Genomic DNA, 20,421 nt, shown 5'->3' on the forward strand with positions numbered 1-20,421 from the left:
TTGAGATGGGGGCAGGAGGGAAATTGAGAGAGAAAGCATGAATGTGCCTGCACACACTCGTCACTTGTTTGTCTTTGGGTGTATAAGCACAGAACTACTTGTGATGTCTTGGTGGATAGGCTCTCAAATGGCTTCACGTATACATAATTTGCTGCGGTTTTTTGCTTGGAGATGCTACAATGATGTTGGCACAGATGTGAATGCCTCATAGTTGGTTTAGTGCATCCAAACAAAATCTGGTACTGACGTGAGGCCACAGTAGTAAACGCAAGTAGCAGCCTGAATGCATACACGTTATATACTTTTCTCCACTTGCATTTATGACGTGGTAATTTCTGTTTTAGAAGGTCATGGATATCTAAACCATGAAATATTTCAGAAGTAGTGTTTCTTCACAGGACTGAAGTGTAGTAATGGGATAACTTGAAGCTTACTGTAATGGGGTATGCGTTAATTGCTTCAAAGCTTTCAAAGATATTTCTGTTTCAAGGATAAATTTCTATGTATTTGTTTTGCATGAGACAGATACGGAGAAACACTCTGCATCTGTGATCACTCCACTGGACTTTGAAATAGTTTGTTAAAACTGTAGGGGGGAAATTCAGAGTAATTTTTTTTGGGGGTACTTAAGGAATAGTAAAAAAAAAGTTTAGTTAAACTAAATAATAATAAAATAAAGAAAATGAAAAGAAAAGCCTTTGCCTGTTGAGTTTTCCTTGTAGCTGATTACATTGTGGATAATTCTAACTACTGCATGTAGTCTTGGTTTTCTATTATAAAATATATTGGCCACTTTTAAATATAGATATTACAGCTACTAGGACTCTGATCTTTATGGACCAGAAGATGGGAGCTGTTAATTAACAGATTCAATGCGACTGAAGCATAGAGAGACAAGGAGGCAGTGTGTGATGTGGAAAGGAGTGGACTTGGAGAGCAGAAACCAAGGAGGGTTGCAGCCAGTGCAGTACTCATGCCCTCTCGTGATTTCCTAACAATAAGTGTGAAGAAGGGTGACGGGACAACTGGAGACATAATGTGTTGTTTGACAACTAACAGAGAACCTTAACATGAATCACACATCTGATGGCTTGCGTAAGTTACACAAGCCACTCTTTTTGTCAGAGATTTAAAGAGGTTTTGAGCATCATTGACAATTTTGCCACGACACAGTAGGGGAAAGCACTTTTTTTTTATGGTGACCTTTCAGTTAATGCCAAATTTATACTGCTCTGATCTAATGCATTTCTTCAGTGAAGTTTCCAGATGTACAGCAAATGAATAGTGTAATTAAGGGATCCCATTTGCTGTTTGCTGCATTGTTTCCTTTCTTTAGGTGTATGTATTTTGTCTTTGCTGCAGCAGCAGGAGTATTCCTTGAAGGCTTTGCTCTATAGCATTTTCCTTTTTTTCCCCCCAGTTTGCCCTGAAGGGAAACCAAACCTTTGCTCTGGTGGGCTATTGCAGTAGGTCTTCGCCCTTTTGACCATTTTTTGCTTCATTTTCAGCATCTTACGAAAACCATTGCTTTGCAGTTGACAGAGTGGTGAACTTGGTTTGTGCTCATTGCAGAGAAACAAGTAATAAAATTAATGTACTATAATGGAGCTGGAGCTGATGGAAAGCTCCTGGTCTCTGCCAGCAATCCAGGGAATCCAGGGTGTGCTGTGTTCTGGTGGCAGAAAGGCTGACATTTTGTCACTGTTTTGGGGTTTTACATTTGACCAAATACAAATAAATGGGTGAATGTGACACATCATCATTAGGTTTAGGCCATGTCCATGTTGGGAGTTGTGGTAGATTAAATGAAGGCTTGAAGGTAAAATATGCAAAGTATTCTGCAGTTACTTTCCATTCTGTAGCAGACTTCTAAGGGCTGTCATACATCGCCAAACTCTTTTTCTTTGAGTGTGTAATTCACACTCCTTTGAGTTAACTGTGGTGTGGCTTACTAATACAGCACGTGGCATATGGTACAGAAGTATAGCATTTTAAGACAGTTGGGTTAAATGCAAGTTAATTGCTTAAAATATGAATGCTATGTTTCTTGCCAGTCTTCTAAGTTCTTTCAATGAAGTTATTTGTATCTTTGGCTCTTTTCCCAATTTTCCTAAACATCATCTCTTAGTAGTGTTTAAATATGTTGATATTCCTGATGTTTAAATGAATGGTTGAAAATCTCTGGCGGTGATTTTTCTCTTCAGATGAAGATTTAAGTCACTCATAGACAGCTGTTGTATATTTTTGTTCACCCCGTCCATTTCTAAATTATGTTCACCCCTATGGTTCATTTTATTTAAGGGATGCAACGTTACGTATCAGCTGCATGAGCCAGACTGTGATACTTCATGGCTCTCAAAGTGTTCCAGGCTTTTTTGGATAAATGACTGACAGCCTGTGGACCTTTGGCAATCTCTTATAGCCAGGCTGAGATCAAGTTGTTTGGAGCAGAAGTCTAGGACAATTCTTGATTATAATCTTGTTCCTGCTGGTTGAGCTCTTTAATTTAAAGGTCTCAGTGGTAGGAAGGAGAGGCTGCATGAAGAGCCTAGGACCTGTACATCCCAACTGCACTGAAGTTAAAAAAATCAAAGGGTCAAACTTCTGCAACCAGCAGGAGAGGATGAAACACTGTGGTAGTCTGTGCACAGATCTGTCCACACCTGAGTACACATACCTTCTGTCCACATCCGAGTACACATATCTAAAAAAATCACTTTTAAGAAAGGAGAAGAAATAGCTAAAATAAGAAAATCACTTTTTTTTTTTTTTTATTTCTTCAGTGATTTTTTTAAAAAAGAACGTTATAATGATGGCAGTGTTTGTAGCCAGATTGATGTTGCAGTCACAGAGCTAGGAGCAAACCCTGAAGTCTGGTTCCAGATCTGGGTCAGCAGTTGAATGTCCCTGGAGTTCAGTGTGGGAGATGAGTTGGAAGCCAGCGTTCTCCAAGTGCACGTCAAGCTGAAGCCGTAAACTCTCTCTCCCCTTAATGTACTTGCCTACAGACATTATGCAGCAGATCCTCAGCTGTGTGCAAGGTGCGCTGCCTTGAGGCAGCCAACTGTACCCACGGGCCAAAATTCCTGCAGTGAAGGATTGCAAACTTCTGGCTTTCACCCCTTTCTCCCAGACAGGCCTTCATCGCAGGCAAGGGCTTGACTGAGACTCCTGTATGTGTTTACCAGTCACAGACTCCCTGTCATGCTGGAAAGATAGCTATTTTCTTATATTGTCAGGGTATCTAAGCACTGGCTCATGCTTGCCGAGGCGCTGAATGGAAAAGAGACAAGTGGACAGGAAGGTTATATAGCTAAGGATGAGCTGGAGGTTGAAACATCTACCATTTGTCAAGGCCATTTAATTCCAGGCAAATTGTCTTTGAGCTTCTTAAACTACACTTGGGGCTTTTTGAGTTACTGAAATGCAGCTGTTCCCAGAGCTGAAGCCATCAACAGCGTAATAGTATGCAGAAACCCCACAGTGCAATAACGTGAAAAATAGCGCTCTCCAAATAATACTACAGGATGGATTTAAAATAGGAATTTGATGCGATTTAGACTAATTGCTGGGCTGATTAGCCTGCAGTCATCTCTTCTGGTTCTGCTCATTGCCTTGGTTCAGAAGTTTGTCAGCTGTTCGCTTCCATCATGAGCATTTATAGTCACATATTGCGGTCATGGCCCTGTTACACCCAGTGATGTTATATTGGCTTGCTGTCCTTGTGTTTGTTACAGAAATTGTCATGTTTCACTCTGTTGGTTTAACAGACTGTTAATTAGGCAGTTTCTAAGCAGTAGTGCCAGGTAGGAATTAATCTGCCAGACGGTAACGTTGCTGTAGTTCTGCAGTTATAGTGAGTGGGTAACATCAGGTCAACAGCATTTGCCTTGTGCATTTAGTGAAAGCAGCACTGAATGATGTGTCCTGGAAAGGTATAAACATATCTGAAGCATTAGAGTTTAGAAATAGTAAAAAAACACCTCTGATCATTATGCATTGAAAGCTGTAGCACAATCTGATACACTGTCTATTACAGTCAGTCCTTAGGTAATTGATGGCATTAAAATACTCCTGAAGACCTGGAGTCTGACATTTTTTTGGCTTCCTCCCCTGCTTGCCTCCTTCCCCTGCCCCTCCTCCTCAAAAAAAAAACCACCACCAACAACAAAAAAAAAAAACACCTCAAAATACCCCTAACAAACCAACCCCAAAAAAGACAAACCAAAAAAATCCCAACCCCAACTTCAGCTCTGTAACTTATGAGACAGTCTCATAAATTACCATGGTGGGGCTAGTTATCCAACTGCCTGTGACCTGCTGGGTATTTGTTGGAAAAAAAAAAAGAATTCTAAGAGTTTCATGAATCTTAATTTGAGTGATTCTCCATCTGAAGGTTTGGACTGGATTGATTATTCCCCAGTTTAAAATATTTCCCTCTTCTATTCCAAGTGTAGTAATATTAACCTATTCCTAGGGAACCTGTCACCCAAAATGCAGATTAGCAAAGAGTTGGAGAGAAGAGCTGGCAATTCACCCATAATTTCAAAATGTTATTGGTCTCTGATTACCACTTTAAAGGGAAGCCAGGATCATTTCATGCGTGACTTACTAACCAAGAACAGAGCTAATTTTAACAGAGGACATTAAAAAAAATGTTCAACCAATGCTAGTGTTGATGTTTGTACGCTGAACTGCATATAACTGGAGTTGGGACTCTGAAAACTGTCTTGTTCCTTTATTTCTCAAAAGGAGAACATGTTCCGCAAACACATTTTGGGATATCTTTTGTCCTTTGTGATGAGTTTTGATATTCATACAGGCCTCGTGTCATCAGTACCAAGCTGGATAGGTGAAGTCTTGCTGAGAATGGTCAGTACTGTCTTGTGCCTTTGAGAGGGGCAAGTTGCTTGATGATGGGGAGGCAGCATAACATCAGCTCTGCACTAATATTGAGGCAGATCTCCACTGTACTGCAGCATTCCTGACACCACCGTCCTTGAGGGGGTGAAGACAGGAGCTGTTCAGCTGTCACCTGCTTGTGTCCACAAGAAATCTGCAGACCTTCAGGGTTTCTTTAATCCAGCTTAAAGGATAGCGGTGGGTCTCCTGTGTTCCTGAGGTTTGAAGAGACCCACAGACTCTTAGGACTGTGTGGGAGCTGCCATGTGTATGAGGATGGGAGTGTAAGCTGTGAAACATGTGATGTTCATGGAGCTGCTTCGAGTTTGTGTTTGAGAGTCTCTGGCTCATGTAAGCCATCTGAATTGTTTGTTTTCAGTATGTCCGTTTAAGAAAAGTTAGAAAATACACACACATCATTGTCCCAAGATCAGAATTATCTGTGAACCTGCAGCCCAAAGCCGTACAGCACAGGAGACCCAACCTATACCTCATAACCCACATAACAGGAAGGATGCCTGTCAGCAATAGTCTTGCCTCTGTCTTTACTTTTATCCTAGTTCATTTAGTTGCCGAGAGGCATGCATTTATGATGTTTTAAATGTTTTAAACTGGGAGTGATGGTGGAGAAGCAGTCCAGCCAAAATGAGGACAGTGCAGCTAGGGACACCGAGTCTCCTGCAGATTTGCTCCCTTGAGGTGGGAGGGGTACCATGCATTTTAATGCAACTATTTCCTCAGGTAAAGCTACCTTGTGCAGATAAGTGGCAGAAGGATGTCATCTTCCAAATGACCAGCAGAAATGGGGAGATGATGTTCTGGTGGATTCTCTTGATTTAAAATGTGACCTCATGGGACTGAACGGTCCTTTTCTTTTGCTCGCCCACTTCATGTCACCTCTCTCCAGCCCGTGGAAGGAGATACAGCACTGAAATCAAGACAGGGTATTTTGAGAAACTATGCTCCTCATATGGGGCAGCTGAAGAAGTCTAGCATCTGATAGTAATTGATTAGTAAATTAAATTTTAACAACCTAGAGGCTGCATGCAGTCCAGCCCTGCTCCCCTAATATAAATCATTCAGATTTGCAAATACGAAACACATGTTTTCTGCCTGACCTTGTCTTATATGGAGCAGTGGAGATTGCAAACACAGATGCTCAGGTTTGTCTGCTTTCTTGGCCGCGGAGGCCACAAATGGCAGCTTCGCTCTCGGAGCACACGTTACGTAGATGTTGCTTCGCGAACTGGAGTACAGATATGGCAACAGGCAATGAGGCTGGGCTGGATCCTGTTCAGAAAGCTTTGCTCCCTTTAGGCCTTGTTCACCTAGGGTGGGACCGTGACCTCCGTTCCCTTGCCCAGGAGGGGGGAGGATGCCAGCTACCCCCACAACATGGCTGACAGCAGAAGGCAGTCTGTCACCCACCATCTCTGCCTGCAGCAAAGTGCAGGTTTTGCCCGTTTCTTCGCTGGTCTGGCTTAAACCCAACAGCCTAGGAGCACTCTGGCTCGACTAGTCCCTGATGGCTTTCCCAAGCTTGTTCCCTGTAGCTACCAGCTCCCACACCGACTTGGGCACTGCCAGTGCTGCTTACCCCTTTCCCAGACGTGTTTAATGCACCTGCAAAGTCAGTTTTCCTCTGCAGGGCCAAAGCCCAGGTGCTGTTACCCCTCCTGGAGGGAGCCGGGGCGCTCTGCATGCTCTTTCATCCCCCTTTCTCATCGGAAGGGCATGTCCCAGTCTGACACCTAATTTTTAGCACTGCTATTCCGGAGCTGAAGCGGAGACTGCATGTTTAAAGCCTCAGATCTGCTCTGACTGCAGTCAGTGGGAATTTTCCTACGTAGGTGCTAAGTATTATTCAGTGTAAGCAAAACTTGGCCTGTTAGTTTTAACTTTATTTTCCATTATAAATCAAATCCTTTCTCTAATTTTTGCCTGAAATCTTTCCTCCTACAGAGGAATTTGCTGTAGCTATAATGTTGCCATGAAGTATTCCAGCCACGAGAGCCTGAAAATAATTTTCTTTCTTTCTAGAAGTCATGTTTCTTAGGAAATCTGACTTGGTTTCAGACCTCTGAATGTGATTTATTGATGTATTTCGACCTAGAGACTACTGTTGTTGGGAAAGCAAATGGATTTGGTCCCGAGTCCAGCAGCCTTCTAGGCTGAGGGGTTAGAAGAGCATTTAATGCTCTCTCTAGCATCACGTGCCCTGGTGAAGGTACATGCTTAACATCCATGTGTTGTTGCTGTCCAGGGCTTAATAGGACAGGGTGAAAAATCTAGGTCCTGAGCTCAGACCGGTTTATGGTAAAACAAATCAAGCCCTGACTTCAGGGGGAGCTGGGAGCGCCTTCCTCAAGGGTGTCACAGCACGAGGCAGGGGCACTGTGGGACCTTCCATCAAGGAAAGGGCAGCGGACCTCCCCATCCTCAGTCACGTTGTCCCATCAGTGTGTTGGTGATCTGTAACACCCTGTGCTGGAGTCCAGGAGAGGAAATAGAGGCAGTGGGGATGAAGGAAGCAAGAACTAGAGAAATGAAAATGTGCAGAGGCCAAAGGCTGGAGCTGGAGCATCATTTCAGCCTTTTGCTTTGAGGTGATGATATTCTCAAATAACTGTAGGTGTTGCCTCCTGTCCACACCTGTGAGTGGGATAGGGTGGTAAGGGTGCATCAGTGGGATGAAACAGTCAGTACCAAGGTTCTAGCACTGATATCATGTGTGGTTTGGGTTTTGCAGTGACCTAGCTCTAGCCTGGCCCTGTGGATCTTCTGTACTTCTCCATGGTCAACACTGTCACAGCTCCTGCCCAGAGAGAAAAGGGCTGAAGGCAAAAGAGGTCTGATCCCAGGGACTGAACTGCCCATAAGTGGTCCTAGCACATTAAATGTGTACCTGCAGTCTGCATTAGCTTCATACAACAAGGATTCAGTTCATGTGCTACAAACCCACCCCGTAATGCACACTGGAGTTTGGTAAGAGGGAGATGCTGTCCTCAGTCCTGTGCTTCAGATCCAAGTTACAATGCTAATGCTGTGGACACACCAGTAACAGGAAAAATAGATATTTGAATTTTACTGCAAAGAGGAGTCCCAGGAGAGCCCTGTGATCTCTTCACACTTAAAAAAACTCAAGAAGATTTTGTTCTGAAAGTGTTTCATAGCCATATAGTATCTGGAGAATTGCTTTGAGGTGGGAGGGAATCCTTTAAAGCACTTTGGTTTGGTTGCATGAAAGAGTTTACTCATGTGAGTGCAGTACAGTGCGCAGTTAAGCATTGCTTTGAATGTTCACAGATCACCTTAAATCTTAGTTACATTACTGATCTTTAAATCTTACTGATTACATGAGGCATGTGAAGCTGCCTTTGTGCAGACGGCTGTCAGCAGGCTTATGCTTTTTCATTGCCTTCTTCCTTATACAGGATGTTCAGCATCTTTTGTGTGTGTAGCTATGACTTTTTAGTTATTATTATTTTTAATTATTTATTGTTATCTTTAAAGGCTGGAGCTCTGATTTCCAAGCTGATGGAGCCCTTACCAAAGTTAAATGAGACTTTGGAGTAGTCAAGTATATGCTGAAGGTAGAAGTTAAGTTTTTACCTACTGAAAGTTTTTATTGTAAATTTTTTAACATAACATCCCTGTATCAGCCACTTAATGAGTGGTATGCGCTAATATTTGTTAATATAATTTGTAATGGAGGAAGCCCTTTCCTACTTATTGTTGGAACATCTTCAGAGTATGCAGTCATTTCTATTAGAGGGCCACAGTGCATGTAGATACTAATTATATGTAGGAAGCTGAACTGATGTAATTTATTCTCCAGAGAAACTGGCTTATATTATTTAAGACTGATTTTTATCACTTGTTTTAGGCTTTTAAACCTGAAGATGTTAGTCATTAATGCCTACTGGTGTGAAAACTAAAAGCTAATGTTTTTACATGAATTGCTTTTGGATGACAACTTTGTGCATTTCAGTATCATTTAAATGTGTGTGTTGTTACTGTCTGGATGTGGTTTGTAGTTCTGCATTAAAGTAGTAACACTGAGGGGATATTTTGGTTTGTTTTTCTGTTTTCCTCTGAGGGAAGAAGTGTTAACAGCAGTCCTGCTTATAATATGACCAAGAACATGGCAGAGCGCTCTAATGAAGTTCCCATTTGCAGTGATGTTTGCAAGCAAGTGGTCTTTTATCCTATATTGTGTATAGCCACCAGGCTCATGAGAACAGACTTGTAATCCATCAGTTCCAAGCTGTTCCACAGCCACTGTTGCACAGGCTGGCTTTGTTGCCTTGCTTCAACTGACTTCTTTTAATCTAAGCATTATATTTTATTCAGCAAGCAATTCCTTTCTTGCAGCTGCAGTGCCTCCTGTTAAACCTGAGGCCAGCTGGAAAGCTGGCTGTTGTGCTTGCTTGGTCCAAGACTGTGCTGAGCTTGTCTGGGTCTTGTGAAGGTGTTGTGGCTCTCTCCAGCTGGATCATAGTGGGGCTTGAACCATCCTGGGGAGAGGGCATGTTGCCTTGCATGGCACAGTTGAGTAGCTGCTTATGTGCCCTAACTGCCAGGGAAGAAGGGGAACAAATCTGTCGCGGGTATGATGGGAGATTTTTGAACTTTGCCTTTGTGCAGAGTCCTTGTTACTGCTTTGTGGCTACCAGAAACTGTGGGACTGGAGACTCCAAGCAGAGATGGCTATGGGGACTCTAGGCAGGCTTGTGGAATTGCCCCTGGAGACTGAAACTTTCACGTGAAGAATGAGTGGTAACATGTGTCTCTGTGATGTTTACAACTTTTGGAAAAGGCAGCAAATGTGGGACGCTGTCAGCTTGCAGTCTTTCCGTGCAGTACCTGTACCTTGCTGCGCTGGTCTGGGTGGAACCAACTGCCTTGCACTGCTGTCTTGAATCACTGGAGCAGGAGGACTGCTCTGAATTGCTCATCTTTGGGATTCACCTAATAAAAGAGACCAGCTACCAAGTATCAACTCAGCCCATCCTCTATATTCTTCAATATTCCCTAATCAATCTCTCTTGAGGAAACATCAAAGATTTTCCTTTTTCATCACAAATGACTTGAAGTTCTGCTTTTGCTGAACAAAAAATAATAATCATGCTATAAACCTGCCAATGTAACGAAGCTATACACCACATATATGCAATATGTGTGAAGTTATGTAATATATACAATTATATGCATTACATTAGCAGATATAGCAATTATTTAATGCAGCGTTACTCAAATATGCCACAGGGTGCCACACTGTGCATATGACTAAGCTATAAAAGTGTTTTCCCAAGCTATGCTATACACAGCTGTGAATCTCTGTGTTCTTGCCTGGTGGCTGTCCTGGTTTCGGCTGGGATAATTTTCTTCTCAGTAGCTGGTACAATGCTGTGTTTTGAATTTAGAATGAGAATAATGTTGATAGCACACTGGTATTTTTTACTTGTTGCTAGTATTGTTTATACTCAGTCAAGGACTTTTCAGTTTCTCAGGCCCTGCCAGCAGAAGGGCTGGAGGGGCACAAGAAATTGGGAGGCGACACAGCCAGGGTGCCTGACCCGAACTAGCCAAAGGGATACCCCATACCATAGAATGTCATGCTCAGCATATCAAGGTGGGGGAAGAAGGAGGAAAAGGGGAATGTTCAGACTGATGGTGTCGTCCCAAGTAATCGTTAGGTGTTGATGGTGCCCTGCTTTCCTGGAGGTGGCTGAACACCTGGCTGCCGATGGGCAGTGGTGAATGAATTCCTTGTTTTGCTTTGCTTCTGTGCGTGGCTTTTGCTTTACCAATTAAACTGTCTTTATCTCAACCCATGGGTTTTCTTACTTTTCCCATTCTCTCCCCCATCCCACTGTTGGGGGAGTGAGTGAGTGGCTGTGTGTGGGGCCTAGTCACTGGCTGGGGTTAAACCATGGCAGTGGCTACATGCAGTATCTAACGGGAGAGACTGCATAGATTCAGACTTTGCTACAAATGAGAAGATATGGAGGGGGACTTCACCTCTGCAGGCTACCATACTGTTGACTTTCTTCTTAATTAAGGCTGCTGTTAACACTTCTTCCCTAAGAAGTGAGATGAGCTTCCCTCCTCACCCCTGCATTTTATCTGATAGCACAAAGTTCCTACAACAATTCTCATGGTGTTCCTCTTTAAGAACCTTGAGGCCAGCAAGTTCCTTATGGCCACGGCTGAGCTGGGACCAGCCATCCTGCTGTGACAGCAGCAAATTCAGCTAGCCACCCAAAGCAATTCTCTTTCTGTCATATAATTATTCATATACCTAAAAGTATATGTATTTTTCCCTTTTTATTCCATTTTCTGGGGCATTTTATTTAATGTAAGTACAATTATCTGAAACTTCTCCAAGTGTAAACTGGGGAGTCCCTGGCAGAGGGCTTGAAGTCCTCCAAGCTCATAAGACCTGCAGATTTTAGGGAGCTGTTGCACCCAGTTTTTCAGTGTGGATTTCTTTGCCAGATCAAGTCTGAAACAGATCAGAGACCATTGTGCTGAAAGTTGAAGAAGGCTTGAATGCTAAGGAAAATACAACAGCTGCTGGAATGTGCAAAAGTGGGGTCAAAGCTAAGCATGAGTGAGGAGAGAGATCCAAAAAATAGAAGTTCATGGGCTGTGCTCACTGAAATTATATCAATTACCAGACTGTACAATGTAATTTCTTCAGATAAGCTTGTGTATAGGACATCAAAAGCTAAGTCTGTTTATAACCTTGTCAAATCTACATGCAATCATTGCCTTTCAGGTACTGGTTTGTGCCATTGCCTTCTGGTCCTAGCTGATAGTGGGACTCCATCCTTTCTTTGCCATCCCTTTTGTGTGTGCATCCCTCTAGTGCTCCTGTTGATTTGTGTATTTCAGAGAAAGATCTGGCTGGTGCTTGAATCACTTTCCTCCTGTTTTCATTACAAGATGATGCCAGCCACTTCATACAGGCATTGGGCTGCAGTCAGCTTTAATTAGGACTAGCTCTACTGTTTCACATTCACATAAGTCTTACTGATCTGGTTTATCTTAGAGCATGGCAGCTGCAAATAAAGTATTTGCTAGCGGTGAGCACAGAGACTGAACCATACAAGCTTGTCGGCTCTGGAAGTAAGTCTGAAAGTTAAATATGCCAGGAGAATGGACAACTCTCTCTACTAAGCCAGGAAAAATGATGGGCCAAAAAGGACATCTGGGCTTCTCAGTTGCAGCCTTTTTGTTAAGCTTCTGGAAATCCTGGGAGTGGGTTCCAGCTCAGCTGGATGATCTCTGGGATCCAATTAAAAATAAACAAACACACCATCCAGCAATGTCTACTTTCCCTGCTGCCAGGTCATTCCTCTTTTGGGCAGTTACCTATCTCTGTCTCCAGGATGCTGAAGAAGCATCCACTTTCCCCCTGCTTATTGCAATACAATCCATAAATGATTACGTTGCCCTCTCTAAATTACATTTAATTCTTCTATCAAGGTTACTTCAAAAGAATTAGCACGCACAAGTAATATCTATATCCCCTGTTTTCCCTCTGCTTTCCTGTAAGATCTCCTGCTCGTTCAGTTGTGAAGGTTGATCTCTGGGGGTTTGGAGAGGCTGTGTCTGTTTCCCAGCGAGAGCCAGGCAGCTTGACCTAAGCAGGATCTGCTTGCTTTGTCATTTTACCTTGTCATTTTACTTGTAATTCAGCAGATAGGAGGTCACTTCTGCCTTACATTACTGAAGAACCAGAGCAAAAGGGAAGTGTTTTGCATGACTCACATAACCCAAAATTTCTGTAAACTTTATTTTCTGTGTTGCATTTGTCTCGTGCAATGAAATTGCTGCTTTCCTGGTGCAATTTCTTCATCCCACTGGTGCGATTTCTTTATCCCACTGGTGCAAAGCTGTAAAGACAATTTAACTTTCTACAACTATGGCTCAGCCACAGCTGCAACACATGGTATTTATAATCCTACCACTCGATTAGGTGCTGAATGGTGTCTGGAGAAGCATATGTGATAATTCAGTTAACTTGAGTGGCTCTGTTTGAAAAAAGATAAAAAACCTAACTAAATGAAAGAAAAACCCTGAGAATTTATGTCATGGACCTGCTCCCTAAAACCCACTTCTGTTCTGGGGCTTGCATCTTTGTTAGGCACTTTAAGTAAGCAAGCTTCACACTTTTAAACAATATGTTGAGGGCCAGTGCCATAAAAACCTCCAAAGACTTTTTTAGGAGTCTTAATCTTGCTATTAACAAGCACTACCGATACTGAAGATGTGAAGAAAGAAGGCAGTTCTTGATAAGCCATGCAATTATGTTGGCTAGGCAATTATATTTCATTCAACCTCCATAAAATTCAGTGTCTATTCCGAGGGGTTCATGTGTTTCTTGTAGTAATGCTGCGTCTCTCATGTTGGCTAAACGTTCAGACAAGTATCATGCCAGGCCCAGAAGGGCCAATGCTTTGTGGTGCCATGGCAGTACCAAGGGATGGCTGGAGGGTGGAGGAGCCTCCTGAAGAAAGCGCCAGGCAGCTGCTGTCCTGCCAGCCTCGCCGCCTCCCTGCTCTTCCGCCCACGCCGTCATGTCTAGACTGCCGCCCTGCACGGGGCAAGGACTCTGAGCTCAGCCCTTTCAAGTCAAGGAAAGCTCCTGTCAAGGGAATTTTGCCTCGGAGATGAATGTGGGTTTAAGCATCCAGTGGGTTTATACGCAGTTTGTATCACTGGGCCCTCCGTGCCTGCATTTCACCAGCTCGGGGCCCCGCGCGGGTCTGTGCTTTGGGACATTCTTGCTGCTGGCTGGCAGCTGGACAACTTGTGTCTCATGAAGAAATTTCTCTGTGATTTCAGAACCGCTTTTGTTCTGACCCAGGGTGAGACGCACAGCTCCAACGAGTTTTATGGGACAGGAATGCCATAAAAAGTTGAAAGCCAAAAATAACTTTTCCCCCCCCCCTCCCTCTTTTCACCTCCTACCCTCCAAGCCAATATTCACTCAGGGCATGGAAAGGAAGGGAGAGGCATGCAAAGACTGTCAGAAAGAGCAGTGGCTGTAAAGCTTTGGGGGAATGGGCTGCAGCATCTGGTTTGGTCGCTGAGTTCTGAAGAATTTCATCAGTAATAAAGCTTAACCCAAATGTTGTTTTTGACAGAACTCTAACTCCTGTTGAAAACCACTCTCGGCCATTTTATCAGCTCTAATCAGCACCTGGACAGATTTAAGAAGTAACAGCTATATCCTAAATGCAACCAGCACTCTCTGCAGTAATAAAGTTTGAAGGAGTAATACTTCCCCAGGAGATGGAGCAAGAAGATAGTGTGTTGCAGATGTCTTTAAAAACAGTCTGGTGTGCTCAGGGAAAGAGAAATTAAGTAGAATAGTTTCACAGCAAGATGCTGGACTCGGAGAACCACCAGAGCACAAAGTGGGACCCAGAAGCAAGGACTGTAGGACCACAGTTTGGGTTGGGAGGGACCTCTGGAGGTCCCAGGGGCAACCCCTCTCCAGACAGGACCAGGCTTACAGCTCCATCAGCTTGCTTGGGACTGTCTGGCTGAGCCTTGGCTGTTCCTAAGGAGGGAGATTCCACAAGTTTTTTTGCATCCCTTAGGGTAAAAAATATATATATAAAAAAAAAAAAATTCTTGTATCTGATGGGGATCTCTTGTGTTGCAACTTGTGTCTGATGCCTCTTGTCCTGTCATGGCACACCTTGGAGAAGAGTCTGGCTCCATCCTCTCTACAGCCACTTATTAGGTAGTTGAAGATGCAGGTAGCTCTCCCTTTAACCATCCCAGGTCTCTCTGCCTATTCTTACTTGTTTCCTAACACTGCTAAATGTTTTTTATTGCTTCCAGAGACTAAATCTGGGGTCAGGAAACAGCATTAAATGTAGGTTTTCCCCACAAGCTGGATCCCAGTGAGCAGCCTGAGGAGTGCCAGAAAGTCGAAGGATGGTGTGTGGGAGGAGGGGTATTATGGGGAGAGGGGAAACTCCTGTTTTAGGCCTTTGGATTGATCAGCATAAACTTTTCCTATAGCATGGAATTGAATGGCAGTAAATCTTGATAGTAACCATCTGGAAACTTTTGTTAGTGATCACTAATAGAAGGGGTCAGCTTTTATGGTTTATAATGCTCTTAAGGGGTGCAGTACAGCCATGTCTTACAGAGTTTCCCTCCCTCCCTGTTGTGGATGTTTCTCAGGAAGTGTGCATGATGGAGGACAAGGTGTGATGGTGTTCCAGTAGAAACAGCCTACTGAGTGACTACAGTGGCTCAATGTGGCTTTTGATCCCTTTTTTAGCAGTTTCTCTGCAACTGTCATCATTGCAGAAGGTGGGCTTGTGGCGAGGAGATGGGCTTGTGCAACAGGTTAAACTCCACTTGTCTGCGGGTTGGTAACTCTTAGTGAGAGAGGATGGAACTCCAGGGGTATTTTCCAGAATCAGAAATAATCAGATGCTTGCACCATGGTTCAGAGTTCAGTTCTATTCCACAGTCTGAAAGAGTCTACTTAAAAAAAAAAAATAAATAAAAAAAAATCTTGAGTTGTACTGCTCGAGACATCTGAACCACTTCTCTTGTGGTTTTATATGAAAGAGGGATATATGTTACAGTTGCTTTGGGAATCCATACTTCAGACTCTTTGACTTCTGTGAGTCTAATTTCTCAATCTGACTATTCCATTAAACATATAAATTGAATGAGGCTATAAACACCTGCAAGTAAATGTCTTAATTGTTATGTCAACAACATAAGCATGTATGGATGGTTTTTTAAATGGCATGAAGGACCAAATCTTCCACCAAATATCTTGGAATCTAACTACACAAATGAAAAACTTCTTGCCAAGTCTTGCTTAAATGTAGCACACTTACTTTTATTACAAAAAGAGAGAACTGAATTGCCAAGGTTTATTTTTCCTTCTTTAAGTGATGTCATTAAACTATACCGACAGGGGTGGTAGGAGCAGGGGAACCCTTGTCCCCACTCTGCAGCCCGTCTCTGGTAGCGTCTGCCTGTCTGAAAGTCAAGAGCACCTGGACACTGGTCTGCTCTCCGTCAGCCTCGGTGCCCTTGTGTCGGTGATGCTGGCTGCCACAGCAAAGCTATACACCACGCTTTCATCCATAGCGTGGTAGGGTTAAGAAAGGACAGGTGCAGCGCAGAGTCCTTGTCAGCTACGTGTATGTGCAGCTGCATTTGTTACCTCAAATAGTCATCCCCCATCTCACCTTCTCTAAAGCTCTTGCTCCTCCAGTTTCCTCTTTACTGTGGCCTCTTTTTTGTGGGGTTTATATGAGTTAGGGGTTATACCTGCAAAAATATGGCTGTTTTCATCTGTTGATTGAATTCAACTACAGTCCATGGGAAACAGGTTTCTGAAAGTCATAAACTAGAGTGTTGGCTCAGGCTGACTCACAGTGTCTGAATCTTGGTGAAATGCAGCCAAATCGTGCTGTTGATTAGGAACAACAGTCCTTGATCTATTTTGATCTGTCTTGATGGGTTTCATGAGCACAGGTTGGGAAAACTGATGAAGGGAAAAAAAAAAAAGGCAAAAAAAAAAAAAGCTTCAGTTCATAGTCAGCAGCAAGATGCAGTGTACTGAGAGCTGGCTAGACTCTCTGCTTTGTGGACTTTCCAGATGAATTTGTAATAGCAAAGAGGAATGTTTTTGGAAATAGGTATTGCCAGCTGAAACAGAAAACACATTTCTGTAAACACCAGTGGTTGCATTTGATTTTTTTCTCAGAATTAAACTTGATATTTTTTCTTTAACAGTCCCTCATCGCTGGTCACCCTTGCATCATTTTTCCGTATTACCTGTTGCCATAGTATCCAAGTAATGATGCCAGCATGATTTGAGATGAGTGAAACTGCACGTTGCTGTGTGTTTACCTTTAACTTGGACAATGAGAACGTAATGGAAAGCTGCACCAGATGTCTAAAACTAGCAGGACTGAGAACTGTATTTGGGTGAGGGTATTCACATGCACAACTTTAGGTCTATCCTTTAGCTCCCTCGTTAAACAGTTGGGCTCCTTGTGGGGTCAGTGGAGAGGGATGCCCCAGTTCAGAGCATGCACAAGCTGGCAACCTGCTTTGCCCTCAGCATGAACATAGGTGTTAAATCACTGTTCTTTCCTCAGCATATATTTGAGTGGGGTGTTGGTGGTTTTTTTTTTTGTTTGTTTTTTTGTTTGTTTGGCTTTTTTGGTTTTGTTGGTTTGTTTTTTGCCTTGTTTTCATAGCCTTACTAGATCTTTTTGTGCTAAATGAAGAAAAAAAAAAGTGTGGCTTTATAGAACATATTTAATAACTTTGTTTTCTTCTCTGAATGCTTTATCTTACTGTTGTTCTTGTGCATATTCTGCCTTGGAGGTGATCCATATTTCTTAAAATACTTTTCCCTGAGAGCAAACACATAGCCTGCATGCACGTTGAGGGATGGAAGGTGGTTTGTCTTTGTGGCCTCTAGGGATGTGCAGAGGAGACAAAAAGGCTCCTTTTCATTTTGTCCTCGGGGTAGTTTGTTCCCTTGTGCCAGAGACATGGGATGTCACTGATGGACTTCCCCATCTGTTGCTACATGTAGTTATGATCTGTGCTGCTGCCAAATGACAAAAGCTTTTCTTCAATGAGTGACTGGCAGAATATGTGTGTGTGTGTGTGTTAATTCCTCTGCCTGTTTCATTGCATTTATTCAGTTCCTGACCTGCAAGGCAGAAAAGCTCTTCCCTGAGTCACTAAACCCTAGAATAGGTTACTCTTTCAGATTGGTTAGGTACTCAGCCTGCTCCTCCAAATCCATTCATCCTTTTCCCCATAGCTCATACTCTTGTAGTTGGGAGTGAAGGAAACCTCAGCGTGCTGTGCTGAGCTGCAAGGAAATGCTCCGATGTATTTGCTCAGAGGCAGCTGGCTGGGAAGATGCCCTCTTCACTGCTCTGCATGGCTTCAGTTCATGTCAAGGAGCTTAAGCTCAGTGCCTAGCCACAGGAAAAAAAGAGGACTGTACCTTAGATTGTAGGAGTTGAAATTGGCTTCCCCAGGCTACAGCCAGGACAGTCAGTTCAGAGGTAATTCCTACAGAGCTCAGCAGAAGGTGGCACCCTCTCTTTGGGGTTGACCACTTTGGCTGGTGCCTGCAGCCTCTGCCCAGGACACCCTGTCTAAGTGCTCAGCGCAGGGAGCACCTCCCTAGATGTCTTTGGGAGGAGAGCCAGGGCCATCCACATCTATGCTTGGTCAGCTGAGAAGGGAAAGGGTGGCTGGGTGCTGCAGCACAGCAGACTCAGCGTCTGTCAGAAACCCTGACAAAGACCAGTGCCCTTCCTGTCATTTGGACTCTGACCAAGACCACCAACATTTTTGTAATTTTTTTTTTTTTTTTTCAGCTGAAAGTAGTTGAAGTAGCTACATAAATCCCACAGCCCTGGAGGATTGGCTGTGGAGTCTGTCTAGGCAGAACAAGCAGAAGAAATATTACTTCATCAACAAAGTACTAAGGATATGTTTTGAATCCACACATCATGAGCTAATTACCAGATGGGCTGAGTACTGCAAAAGAAATAGCTCAGATAGATAAACATCAAAAAGGATGATTCAAAAAGCCATCTGAAATGCATTTTGTCTCCTTGCTCACATAAATGACCTTCAGTCATTTGGTTTTGCATCGCTGTACTTTTTGCTCTGTTCGATTTCCTCATTTTTTTCACAATATCTTTTACTAGGGCTGGAGTATAACAGCACCATTTCAAAGGAGAACCTTTGCTCCGTGTCTCCCGGTGCCTTATCCTACTCTAGGAGTGGGAGCCTGCCTGTGCCAGGGATGCCTGGGGCTGGAGATGGGCTGGAGCCACTGGGGAGGAGGCTGGGCTTGCTGGTGCTGGGACTCTGCAGCGGGGCCCTGGCAGCTGTGAACTCATGCAGATTTTCAAGGGGCAGTGAAGAGGATCTGAGAGCTGGCACATGTGAAACTCAAAGACAAGGGACAGGGAGCCCAGCAGCAAAAGCCACATTGTTCTCATTAGGCACAAAGAAGAGAGCAAGCAGAGTCAAGCCATGCAAAAGTGACATTTTTTGTCCTTTAGGTGCTCCTTTGAAGCAGACTTAGTATACTTTATTTGGCCTGCAAAACAATTGGTAGATAGAAGCATTCCTTGAATCTTTTTTCTCATCTAACTATTTCTTCCTTAATCTGTTTTATTTTTTTTCCCCCTTTCCCTTTGAATAACAAGGCCAAAACCAGTTTCATCTGTATTTCTGCTCATCTCTAAAGTCATCAGCAGTGAGCACCATGTTTGTGTTCAGCTGACAGTGAGCTGTGGACTAAAAATAAAAACAAATGAAAGCATTTTGCATATCCCATCTGCCTTTCTACAGGCCAGGTAACATGGTGGTGTACCAAGCTTAGAGTATCTGGAGCTCATCCTTATTTTGTGACACTTTTTGAGGGCAAGTATTTTGGACCTTTAGAAGGGTAGAATCCTTCACCTTTGAAAAGGAGGAAGGCACTGTCCAGTTTTTGTCCTAACCTTCCATGTGCTTCCTTTTGAAACACAATGAGCTTTACAACTTGTCTTCTTTTTTCTCTCTCTGATCCCCCCTTCTCTCTCCTTCCCACCTCTCCTCAGTGTTGGTTAAAATGGAGAATTTTAATAGCTGGGTGAATATGTAGTTAATACACTGCCTTGACCTCCAAAGCTTAGCCTCAACAATGTATTTTGAGATCTCAGCTGAAAAGGTTCATTAATATTTTACTGCATTACCTCACTCTTGCTGCCACAACATTAAAAATGTGCTTTCCCTGAATGTTTGTTACAGGAGTCTGATGGTCACATCATCATGAGCTGTCTGTGCCTGCCGGCAGCTCCCTCTTCTGCATGGGCTGCAGGAGCCAGCAGCTTGAAAAATTAATGAGAAGTAATACAGCAGTCCTGTGTGGCTGAAAAAGAAGACACACATACACATGCACAGATGCACAATGTCCATGTATGTGTGTGTTTGATGTACATGCTGCTGCCTCTTGAATGTACAAGACCAGATGCTGAAGTTGCATAGTAGGTGTCAGCAGGCATCCAGCAATGCAGCAACGTGCACCCCAGCACAGCTGGGCTGCCTCAGGCCCTGTGAAAGTGTAAAAATCCTCACAGTAAAACCAGATTCCCTCTGAAAAAGGGTACCATCTCACCAAAGCCTTTGAAGGAGGTTTGGGTTGCAACCAGAGCACTTTACGCTAGCAGGAAATCCTCATACGTTTGAACAGTTGTGGTACCCCATACCTGGTGGTGCCACAGGCAACAAGAAAGGAGCAGGAGGAGGAAATGAAAGGACTACGTGCGCTGTTACTGGTGAAGGGAGGCAGGAAGAGATGGCCACAATGCCTCTGAGCTCTGTGTGTGATGTGTGCCCCTTTAGATAACCAGCCCTGGCCTGGGCTCGTGATTTGGTGAGTTCAGAGCCTGGGCAGGGGCAGGGCTGGGGTTTTCATTTCGTGCATTTTGC

The 20,421-nt window shown here is 43.5% G+C and overlaps 1 long non-coding RNA gene across 2 annotated transcripts in view; it reads left to right on the forward strand.

Annotated features, from left to right (window-relative positions):
• Nucleotides 1-20,421, forward strand: part of LOC130146182 (uncharacterized) — a 31,247-nt gene that overhangs the window by 1,522 nt on the left and 9,304 nt on the right. The gene's annotated exons all lie outside the window — the stretch shown is intronic.

This window comes from Falco biarmicus, chromosome 3 (assembly GCF_023638135.1).
Source record: "Falco biarmicus isolate bFalBia1 chromosome 3, bFalBia1.pri, whole genome shotgun sequence".
In the NCBI taxonomy this organism is placed as follows: Eukaryota; Metazoa; Chordata; class Aves; order Falconiformes; family Falconidae; genus Falco; species Falco biarmicus.